Genomic DNA, 13,016 nt, shown 5'->3' on the forward strand with positions numbered 1-13,016 from the left:
GCATCACCATCTCAACATGTGGGTGATTTTCATTAAAGATGATACATGTCTAAGTAAGTGTATTACTCACTGTGATCTGAATGTAACGTTTACTCGCATAGCAGTGAAAAGACCATCAAGGTAATTCTACTTCTTGGTGAAGAAATTCAGAGGAAATATCCCTACTTTGACCATTTGGAGTAATTTGTGACTTTTTGTTTTGTTTTGGGAAGAAAGTAATTTAAGATTGATTGACTGATTGATTGAAATGGATGTACTGGGGATTGAACCCTCCCCCTACTTTTTTCTGTTTTGTATTTTTGTAATTTGTGACTTCGAGTGAAGTAATTTGGTTTCAAACTATACAGCCATCAAAATAAGTTTGAAACAGAAGAATTATATTTCTCAACAAACTGTCAGTGCCTTTCAGGAGTTATGCAGTTAGATGGAGTTTTTACAACTAATGAATCCAATTTAACAATAGATTCAACTATATTGACTTTCTGTGACTGTGTAATAAATAGCCCAGAAATGCATATGGCTTAAAACTACAAACACTTGTTATCTCACAGTTGTTCTGTGTGAGTCAGAATCAAGATGCAGCTTAACTGGGTGCAGTCAAGGTTTTGGCCAGGACTGTGGGCATCTCAAGGCTGCACAGAGGAGGCTATGCTTGCAAGCCTACTTGTGGCTGTTGAGGGTCTAAGGGCCTCTCTGACTGTTGGCCAGAGGCATCAGCTCCTTGCTGCATGGGCCCCATCTTTCAGCTACTTGTGACATGTTAACTTGCCTCCCCCAGAATGAGGGCTCTGAGGGGTAGGGCCAGACAAGCAAGCCAGGAGTCACGGCCTTTCTGTAAGCTAATCTCAGAAGTGACATCCCATCACTTCTGCTGTATTCTGTTCACTAAACGCAGGTCACTAGATCCAGCCCACAGTCAAAGAGAGGAGATCACAAAGGGCATGTATACCAGGAGGCAGAGATCAGTAGGGCCAGTCTAGAGACTGCCAACCACAATGATAAGTACTTAATTCAACACTCATGAAAAGATGCAACTCCTTTCCAACATTCATTCATCCATGAGTAATCACTGGGCGCCTACTTTGTGCCAGGCTCTAGAAATCTGGGGAGCCAAACATATTCTCATGGCCTTCCCAAAACCTACAGTCTAATAACTTCAAAATTAAACACCTAAATGATTTTGATCAAAATGAATAAAATGTTTTAAACATCAAGAAAACCGTTCAAGAGCTTCTAACTGCCCTGTCTTAACTGCTGTGCTTATAAAGCAAACACCAGTGACCTTTTAGTAAAGCTGAAGAGTCACCTGGTCTTCCTAGGTCATAACTCTCTTATCCCCTCGCTTGTTTACAGACTTCCCAGCTCAGTGAGAGCCTGAGTGCTCTACTTTAATTTCTGTACTGACAATACAGCGTAAGTCCTGCAAATCAGACGTTTAACCTCGCACAGTGGTGGAAAGAAAAGCTGCTCAAGAATTTAGCCCCTTGACTGTCCCTCTAAACCATAAACTAACAGAAAATCTGTGAGGTCAGCAAAGCTCAATTCAGATCTCATGACCACTTTTTGTCCTCTAACCAAAAACTTAAGAAGTTTTTGACAAGCGCTGAAACAGGATGATTCAGTGATTGCAAAATAGATAAACACATGGTCAGCAATTGAAGGAGGCTGCAAATTTTATTTCTAGAGCTCTTGAAGTTCCTTCTGCTATCTTTATCAGGCTCTCCCCTCAGTGAATACTTCATATGGTGCCAAGTGTCCATATTCTTACACTCTTGATGTTTCTCAAGAGAGCTCACTAGTAAGTTTTATTGTCGTATTAGAAATCGTAACATCTTCAGATTTTTAAAGTCACCAGTTTGAGTAGATACACACACAGTAGCTTCTTATACGCACGCACACACACACAGCCCCCACTCCTTGTCACCCAGTAGAGGTCGCATCAGGCCAAGGAAGTTCCAACGTATGTCTTCAATGTCTCACTTCTGTCTTATTCATTAACAAAAGCAAAACTAATAACTAATATTCGTGTACGATCTACTCATTCATTAACTGCACTCGTAGGCTGGCTACAGATACAAGAGTTTGGTCACAGTCCGTGAGGCATTCCATGAGAATCAATTGGCCATATGGAATCTACGGTAACGAATAGCATATGTTTTACTGTTATTAGTGAAAAGTGGCTTCCCGCCTTTGGATGGCACACCCACACATTTCGAAGCTGATTGTTTAACACTTACCAGCACACTGCTGAGTTGTGCTGGCCTGAGTAATGCTCACCCAGGTCAAAACTTCCCTAGCAGATACTGTTGATACACCTGCTCAAAAGAACCCCTGCTCTGTGTATCCAAATCAGCACAGGTAAGTCCAAAACAAGGAGAGGATGGTCAAAGCTCATATTTTAAGCCCAGCATCAACTTTTCTGTTTGGCTGCATGCCTTTTAGGACTAGCTGCTTAAAAATCAAATTCTTTTACAACGTCCGTGAATAGGCGTTCTCACACAGTAGTTCATGACAGTTCTACACATCTATGAAAATAAGCCTCGGGAAAATGGATTGGGTTTTAAAATAATCACAAATAATGATTCCACCTTTTTAAAAATGAACTTTTAAAAAACTGACTTAGATTTAAACTTCAGGAAAAATGGTCAACATATACAGACTTTCACACACAAAAGAAACATGGTTCTGGGGGAGTCAGGGGAGAGGAAGGCGGTTTGGGTTTGGGATTTGGCAGCACAAATTTGAAGAAAGGAAGTTGTTGAAGGTGAGAGATGCATTCTGTCTCAGTGAAACAGTTTGATGTCAAATTTGGGGAGGTAGATAAAACAATGGATCTACTAAATTATCTTTCATTATCTTGGTTGACTGAAATGCAGACCAGTTTCTAGGAATTTTCTTTTTGTCTGTTTCAAATGCCGTATTCTATTGAACACACATGAAAAATGCCTGGGAAAACAGCAGAGACATGCACAATCCATAATAACAATAAAATAGAGCTACCTTATTGTGTTTAATTCGAAGCCCTCCTTTCGCATATTATTTGGTCCAGGATTTATTTGAAACCAGCCAGGGACTTGCTGAATTCCTCTCATGAATAAATTCCCAAGGCTCGGCATGAGCTGCAGGGCCCAGTCAGCTTTGTTCACAGCTGAGCCTCCCAGTTCCCTCTGCCTTTAGCTACTGTTTAACACCAGCTGTTTGTTCTTTCTGGTCCTCCTCCTTCTCTGCCTCCTCCAGGTCTCATTTTAAAAACCTACCCCATAGATACCCTTTTCAATCCCTGAGTTGCCTTGGCAACTCTCAAAGATAGGATAGCTCACAGCTTCCCAGTCTAATTCCATCACATCCCTCAATTGGTTTTGTGAAGTTAAGCCTTTTATGAGCAGTCAGATATTCCTTAGAGCTGGAATCAGGGGTTGGCTCACTCTGAATTGTGTTTAGAGATCCTCACGGGGTGATTTCCTGTGTACCTCCTCCACGCGCTCTCCTTGCAAGGTGCCTTTCCCTCACACCAGGAAGCAGAACCAGATTGTTATACAACCCATTTCCATCCTTCCCTCCATTCTTTTTCACCTTTACCTGGAAGGTTTACATTTTTCAAGTCTTTTGGCTGCCCTGCCCTTTGGCATCTTCTAAAGGTTGGCAGGGTTCCTTGGTTGGCAGTAATTATCAGGGTTGACAAGTTTTCAACTACAGGTCCTCAAATGAGAATCAAAATGTTCATGTCTGAAGCCAACTATTTCACTGTATAGGGTGTTTGCAGAGAACACAGAGATAGATCATTCTTTACATTTTGAGAGGAGAAAATCACCTCTGGCCCACCTTTTCACCCAAGAAGTGCTACCACACAACAGACGGTGCCGCCTGCCAACAAGGTCAGTCTAAATTACTTCATCTAGACTGGCTGAGGAAGGCTGCCCAGATGCAATTACCTGGCTCTTCTGATTTGTAGAAAGTTAGGCTAGCTTTGAAAAAATTAGGTGGGGACAAATTTTTGTCTTGATAATTTGACAGCCCTCTTTTGAAAATCTAGTTCTGATTTTTAAAGCATTTAACATAATAAGGCATAGAAACAACTAAGAAGATTGTTTATTGCACAAAATATGTGAATTCACTAAGCATTTAACATCACACTGAAGACGGTTGTATATAAAGAAACACCATCTTGAGCTGGCTTACTCTCTCATAAGACCAAATTGAATTAGATTTTTATCCTGTAATTTAGGCTGAATTAAACCAATAGTTGTCTATTATACATTTACAATGAATGCAGAAGCAAGGCAATGAACATGGAATTGTTGTAAAGGAACAAATCACACCTACAATGTGACAGATGGAAACATTTTCTTGAGTATTAATTCAATTTGGAGTGGCCATTTTGGGGCTGTCACTGTTGTGATACAGCAGACACTGCCTCTACGAGTCTAATGGGAGTTGTGAATTTCACACTGAACATCTACCTTCTTTTTAACTTCTTTTTTTCAAAATACATGTACACTACATATTTTTTTCTCTCTTTTTTTTTTTTTTTTTTTTTTTTGTGGGGGAGGTAATTAAGCTTATTTATTTACTTTTTATTGGAGGTACTGGGGATTGAACCCAGGACCTAGTGCATGCTAAGCATGCGCTCTGCCACCGAGCTATACCCTCTACCCTGCATGCTTTTGACAACGTGCTAAGCAGGCTGATCTAAGCAACATTTACTGCCTGCAGTGAATTTAGAGAAAAGAGACAGACCTCACGTCTTCAGTCTCTGAGGTGGTCATTCTGGAAAATTTTGCAATTCTGCTTTCCAACAATTTCTTAATCTTCAAAGAATTGAACACTTTGTAATTCTGTTGCCCTCACAACTTGAAAACAACAAACATACAACGGATTCAACAAAAATGATCTGTGATCATACAGGATTTGTTTACTTGTTTTTAAAGCCATAAGCTCATGAAAGATTATTTTTATTATGTCATGGCCTATGAGTGATAGTTTCATGAAATTTTGATATAAGACTGAGAAAAAACTGACATTGGCATTGTCCTGGAAAACCTAGCAAAAAATTTTCCAGCCCATCTCTTAAGTCAAAACTGTAAGTCAGATACTTCAATTTACTGGTTTAATCGTAGGAGGGACATTCAAAGCATATCATAAGGGAAATAAAGTTGCTGAAATTTGCTTGTATACTAAGCAATCTCTGTTATAGCACCTTACAGATTATTTCAACAAATAGAATGGTCCTGAAACTGTCAGCATTACTGAAAAGTGTGGTCATATTTTCAGACAGTAGAATCATTGCCCATTCCTCTCTTATGTATTAATAATTACAGGAGCAGGTTTCTAAGGAGATAACGTTTATTGTTTCTGTACCAGCCTACCACATAAAAATGTTTCCTTATAATGCTGTCTAGGTGGCTCTTGGTAGCATCCACTTGTTTTTAAGACTGATTTACTGCCGGAAACTCTTTCTCTGTGCCTCACTCCAGTCACTCTTTCTGTAATTTGTTCTTGTTATGTTTTCAGTGAAAGGAGAGGTTAGCAAGTTATTCTTCCTCGTATAGAACTCAGCATGAATATGGCTGCTTTTATTTTGAAAGGCAAGTAACACTCCCTACCTGCTGGTTTGTTTCTTCCGTTGTATGTCCATGGAGAAAAATAGTTTTTTTTTTAAAGTGTAAGTCAAGTCTTTTATATTTACTGAAAATGCTATCCAATTTAGTTTGTTGCAAAGGACATAAACAAGACTTTGAAGTCTTTCTGACATGAAGAGATATAAATCTCTATTTTATGATGAGCTCTTCAGTCCCTCTTGCTTATGTTTCCAAAGTAATAAAACAAAACAAAACATCCTTGCAAATAGCTTCTAACCTGAATATACATTTTTGCCACCCGTTACTCCAGTGAAGCCATTTATCATAATTAAAGATTGAAATTCCAGTGGGGTTTCTTTATGAAAGTGAATTAACTTTACAAAAACATCCTTAAGGAATTGTTCGAGGCTCCCTAGTTGTGTTAATGAGGTCATTTTTTTCTGTTAACATTTGGTGCAAACATGCCTTTATCTTAGTCTTCTCCATTTCCACGTCAGGGACGGAGTTGCCCCAGCCCAAACAGAGCCACAATCCTTGCTGACTTCTCTCCTCGGGCCTCATATCGAAATCCAAACAACCGGTTCATACTATATAGCACAGGGAACTCTATTCATTATCTTGTAGTAATTTATGGTGAAAGGAATATGAAAATGAGTATATGTATGTTCCTATATGACTGAAACATTGTGCTGTACACCAGAAATTGACAATGTTGTAAACTGACCATACTTCAATTAAAAAAAAAAAAAAATCCAGCAGCAAGGCCTGTCCCCAGTACCTCTGATCACTTTTTACCACCTTCACTCTTACCGTCTTGGTCCTGTAACAGCATCCCCTCTCTCAGCTTTCCTACGGTCTATTCTCCACTCAGCACTCAAAGGGGTCTTTAAAAAATGTCAGTCAGACCATGCCCTTTCCTCTGCTTTAAAACAGACCAATGGCTTCCTATCAAGCGTAAAACAGGCTCCATATTCTTGACCATGGCCATCACGACCTGGCCGCGCCTGCCCCTCCATGCTCGCCTCTAACCACAGCCCTCCGTGCTCACTTAAGCTGGGCCACCGTGGCTTCTCACTCATCCTCTCCTCGCACACTCAGATCATGGGCCCCTGGGCCTTTTTCTCATACTTCCTTCTGCCAAGAAGGCTCTTCGCGACCACTGCTTATTGCCATACCTCACCGTGCACCAGATACCACCTCCTCAGAGAGGTTGTTCCTGAACATTTTCTTTATCCTCCCTCACTTACTGAACTGTTTGTGTAACGTTTATTGCCATAGGAACTACGTTTTTTTTTTCCCTCGTCTGCTTCTCTTACTAAAATGGAAGTTTCATAAGCGCATAGACTTAGAATATTTTACTTCTGTATCCTACAACAGTCAAGCAGAATCTGTTACCTAGGAAGCATTCAGTAAGTGTTTGTTGACTGAATAAACAGATGAGAACTTACCCTTTCAAAGATGGGTTCCACTTTTAAAATCCCATTCACTTGTTTACTGTGTCTTTCTTATTTACCTCATGTCTCTAAGAAACAAAAAAATTACTCTTGATTTACCCTAAAATATTTCTGTTAGCACTGTTAAGAGAAGAGAAGTGAGCATTTGGAAAAAGCTACCTAATTTGTAGTGTAAAACAAAGTAATGTACAATCAGAAGTTTTATATAAAAAACAAATCACATTTTGAAGTAGGGTTCCTTCTGGAAACAGCCTAAATGTGCATCAACAGATGACTGGATAAAGATGATATGGTATATTTATACAATGGAATACTATTCAGCCATAAAAACTGACAACATAACGCCATTTGCAGCAACATGGATGCTCCTGGAGAATGTCATTCTAAGTGAATTAAGCCAGAAAGAGAAAGAAAAATACCATATGAGATCACTCATATGTGGAATATAAAACAAACAAACAAACAAAGCATAAATACAAAACAGAAATAGACTCATAGATATAGAATACAAACTTGTGGTTGCCAAGGGGGCAGGGGGTGGGAAGGGATAGACAGGGATTTCAAAATTGTCGAATAGATAAACAAGATTATACTGTATAGCACAGGGAAATATATTCAAGATCTTATGGTAGCTCACAGAGAAAAAAATGTGACAATGAATATATATATATTCATGTATAACTGAGAAATTGTGCTCTACACTGGAATTTGACACATTGTAAAATGATTATAAATCAGTAAAAAATGTTAAAAAAAAGAAAAAAATCATAGTATTTCTTATGTATTAGGTTAATTTCCATTATTCAAATAAATCTAAGTCTCAAAATCCCCACTTAGAGGTGTTTAAAAAATCTCCCTTTGATATTGACTTTAAGGCCATTTCTCTTTGGTAGTTTAAATTCAATAATTATGTCATTTGTCATCACCAAGAATGTTTTAAATTAGATATCCTATTAGTAATATGACAATCTAAAAATTGATGAATGTCAGTGACAAATAATTCTGATGTCATTTTTCTTTAATACACTCATTAGGGACCATCTATAAATCCCAGAAAAAGTCTCAGAGAGCCCTAGATAAATAGTGTATTCTCCCCCGATGGCAAAAAACTGATCAAAATTCTAGGCAGGTTGAGGCTTATTTTTCCTTTATCTGAATTGATCAGTCTGTTATTGTGAGCTTAAATCAAGGCACTTTGCCTGAGTTTTCCAGCACAATCATTATTGTAAATTTAATATGCAGAAAATGGTTTGAAGGGACCTAAAGTGACAAAACAATATAGGATCTTTTTGACCTAAAACTCTGGTTTATTAAGAATTTAAGTTGTGATAATAACAATGAAAATAATAAAAGTAATAATGTTTAGTTTTTGGGTACAATTAGGAAGAAAACATACTAAATTTAGTGGTTGCTCTAGTGCTCTGTCTCTGTGTTATAATTTTCACCCCCTAATAAATTAATGACTTGAAGTATTTTCTTTTCATCAGTGCATCCTGGCCTGATAACTATAAATCAGCATTCTCCCAAGTGTGCTCTGCAGAATGTTAACCTTCGAATGTTTAAAGATATTTTGCAAATAATGACAATATTAATGATGATGATGATGATTAAGTTCCTTATTGGGAAAGATTGAGCTAATCAAAATTTAGTCTCTTTGCTGCAGGACTTCTCAGAGCCTTGAATATGCTAAAATAAATTGTACATTTCCAAGAGGAATTAGATATCAATCTCCCAAATTATCTGACCACTGAACCATTATTTTAAGGAATATCTTTTGGATAAATGTTTCAGAAAACTGCTTCTGTAATTCATTATCTGCACACTTTTGCTATTTAGTTGTGACATTTCTTGGATGGTAGGGCTTTCCCATCGACTTTGTGGACAGTGATTTCAGGAGAAATGTGGTGATCATAACTGGTCTCTTCTACCTTCTACTTGACCTCTGAAATTCCAGTGCTTCATCATCTATTATTCATTGTTAAATATTATTCATTATTAAACAATAACTCAGTTATGTGGTCCCAGACCTTCTTAGTGACAAATCCGAAGTACTCTTTCCTTCCTTTATCCCATTTAATGTGGGGGTGTTGGGGGGTGGGACAGGTATCTGGTGCAATTGATCCCTCACTTATTGCTTGAAATTCTTTAATTCTTGGTTCTTCTACTTCTTTGAGACTTTTCTCTGTTTTCTGTACAATTCCATTTTCTCTGCTCCTTATATGTGCATCCAATTTTTGCTAGCCTTTTCTTTCTCTGCATTCTCTCCCTGTCTTATTCATATTTATCCCTTCAAATGCCATTATATACTGATGGCTCACAAAGCTAAATCTGAGATCTGATTGCCCACAAAACCTCTCCACTTGAATGTGTAACTTCCAATTAACAGCCCTCTTCACTATAGTGTCTAAAGAAACTTCAAATTTAAGTTGCAAAAAACTTGATTCATCATCACCCCACCCACCACTTAACAAACTTCCTAATCTTCACTGAGTGTTGAGTTCACAAAAATTATCATGGAAGATAGTGTGATATGGGGGGGGGGGGGACATTTAGCTTGGAGACAGATTGCTGGAGTTCCAGTTACATGGCTTCATTAATAACTTACATAACCCTGGGTAAATCAGTTCACAATTCTGGATCTCAGTTCTTTCATGTATAGAACATTAGATAATCCTCTACTTCTTTGTTGTCATCTTTCACTGAGTCTATTATCTACCTTCATCCTTGGAAGATTTTTAGCTCCTGGCTCAATGGCACTCTATCCAACACTATCCTTGGTGATTTAATACATTTGTATTAGCCTTCCAACATCCTTATCACTTAATTCTCAGAATTCCTTTACTCCAATGGTCACATCCTTAAATACCTCAGCCACTTGCTCCCTAGGTTGAATCGTAGACCTTGTCACTACAAATACACAACCCCTCTAAAAATCTGAATTCCAAGCACTCATTCGTGTATCTTACTCCCTCCTCAGTTCTTCAGCTGCACTGAGACCTACAATCCACTGATCCAAATGCTTTTCCTAGGGCATTCCTCTCTGTCCTCCCCTCCAAAAAAAAAAAAAAAAAAAATTACTTATCATCTGAGAAGACTCAATTCCATGGCCAAGTCCAATGGTATCCCCTTGAACCCACCCTGAACTCCCTTATCCTTCTCTTTTTTGTACTCATTTGGCTACACCCCTACCCTGGATAAATTCAGTTCTTCCCTTGACTCATTAATTGCTTTGATGCAGGTAACGTTGCTGGAGGAAAACATACAATTATCTAATATGTTAATTACCTATCTCCCCTTATTGGAATGTAAACTCTATGTGGGGAGGAGTTTTTTTTTCTACTGTGTTAAATGATATATGCCCGGCATCTAGAACAGTGCTTTTCATCCAGTAAGTACTTAATAAACACCTGATGAATGAATAAATCAAGCATATGTGCTCATAATTCACACATTTCATGGACTCAGCCTGTGAGTATGTAAAAACCCATTTCTTCCACTGTAAAGAGCCCATATATTTGGGAGAGGCATGTCCAGCTTTCAAAAGGATTGATTAGTGAATTCTTTGTATTTCTCTTCAAAGCAGCCCTAAGCATATTTGCAAATTATTTAATCTAAAGTTAATATTTTCACTTTGATTTTGGAGCTTTTATATCAAATATGTGATGATTTGCAGGAACCATGGCATTTTCCTGCCTTAAAGCTTTGAAATAATTGTATCTTTAACTAATTCATTATTGTAACAGGGGAAGTTTAGGCTAGAACGTTACAATATTCATGTTTTAATGATGAGAGGCGGCCAGCAAGATTCCAGCATCCATAGCAGCATGAAGTTCTTCTTTTCATCTCTTAAGTGTCCAAAGGTGATCATTACTTTTCTTTACATTATTATATCAGAGTTTATCACAGAGGTAAAGCACATGTTCTAGCATTCAAGTGAGGTGAAGATATTTAAGGCAGAAATAGACACAGTTACCACTGAACCCCACCCCCACCCCCAGGGAACTTCCTCCTCCCCCAAATGAAGGAATTTATAGCTCTGTTCAGAAGCAAAGAGATTATAAACAAAAATCAAAATATTACTTGCTAATTAAAACTTTCAACTAGTTGGGAGGGAAAACAACTATGATATGCAATCTTAGTCATTAAAATGATGCCATAAAATCTTAGGGAAGTAATTGGAGTATCAGTGAGATCCAGACAAGTCCTAAGACGTTCAGCCTCACTGAAAGAAATTTTTTAGGCAACAGAATTTACAAAAGAGGGATAATGAAAGAGATAGAGACCCAAAGACAACACAGCAAAAGTTCATGTGAGAGTGCTAGATCTTTTTTAAAAAGGGAAGTTATATTGTTTTCACTATTTTTACATAGATTTAAAATATTTCATAATTAGAATAACTAAGGTTAAAAAAGAGAAATCATGAGATGGATTTAAAGAGATGATAAACTGTAGGATTAAAGGGCTTGAAGTCTAAGTTCTGCTTAAAGCTGTTTTGTCGTATGTGACTTGTTAGTTGTGTTAATTAACAGATGACTAGGAAAGGGCTCACCAAACAATCTATCCCCCAAAACTATTTTTATCTACTTATAAAATCTTTTCTGCATGCTTAGCATGCACAAGGTCCTGAGTTCAATACCCAGTACCTCCATCAAAAGTAAGTAAGTAAACCTAATTACCCGCCCCCCCCAAAAAAAGATCAAAAAAAAAAAAAAAAAAAAGAAAGAAAGAAAAACCTTTTCACGTATCTGTGACCTAAAACTAATTCTTTGATGTTACTGGGTGCCATGTACTTAAGGAAAACTGGCTCTTATTTTGTAGGAACCAGTAGTCCATTGATTTTTATGTTACATCTATGATAAGACTCACCAATCTTATAGTTTTCATTTCCCCTTCCATTCTGCCAAAATAATTACCACAGCAGCAACATAAATAATAATAACAGCAACAACACCTGTCATACCAAGAACTGTCCTAAATACGACATATTTAATGTATTTAGTCCTCATATCAATCTTATGAAGTGGATACTGTTAGTATCCTTTTCTTACAGTTCAGAAAGCTGAGTTACAGGGAGATAAGAAATTTGCTCAGGATCATAGCTGGTCCCAGGTTTTGTGCTCTTAAATGTTATACTGCCTTTCGATCATGGCTCTAGAAAGTTAAGGAGTTTTTATTTACTATACACTATAATTTATTTATGCTCTAAATAGTTATTCTGTTTCACTCAGGTAGGTGTTAGGGATTTTAGTGAACCCAGGAAGAGAGAATTAAATAAGCAATAACACGAGATAAGAGTTATGGTGCTGGAAGTATCAGGACTTGTCAGGAACAGCAAGAAGAGCTAAGCCAGTGTAAGGAGAATATGATTTCTTGCCAAAGACAGAATTCATCCAAATGACAAAAAAGGCAGAGAGTCCACTATTCCATGCTGGTGACAGTGAGCTCTGAATGAGTGAAGCAAGAGAAAAGGTGGCCAGAGGGTGACTATGCATCAAACTCCAACCAAAGATAAAGAAATCACAAAGTATAAAAGCCAGCTAAGAGCATGCCATTTCCCCAGGGTCCTTGCAGGAAGTCAGGGCAAATTCAGATTTCTTATTGTGGTGGACACAGAGATGTACTGCCCAGAATCCCCTCCACAGAAGGACCTGCTGCCCAACTGTGTGAGGTCAGCAAAGGTCCAGCCATCAACTCCTTCCAGTCTGCCCCAGCTGTAAAGGATGACCTTCCCTAAATCACCTCCTTCACTATTTTTACATAGATTTAAAATATTTCATAATTAGAATAACTAAGGTTAAAAAAGAGAAATCATGAGATGGATTTAAAGAGATGATAAACTGTAGGATTAAAGGGCTTGAAGTCTAAGTTCTACTTAAAGCTGTTTTGTCGTATGTGACTTGTTATAATTATTAGATAATTATTCCAAGATGAAAATAAGTGTAATTTTATAGTCAAGACATGAAACAACCTAAAAGTCAATTGA

Source organism: Camelus ferus, chromosome 1 (assembly GCF_009834535.1).
Source record: "Camelus ferus isolate YT-003-E chromosome 1, BCGSAC_Cfer_1.0, whole genome shotgun sequence".
Taxonomy (NCBI): Eukaryota; Metazoa; Chordata; class Mammalia; order Artiodactyla; family Camelidae; genus Camelus; species Camelus ferus.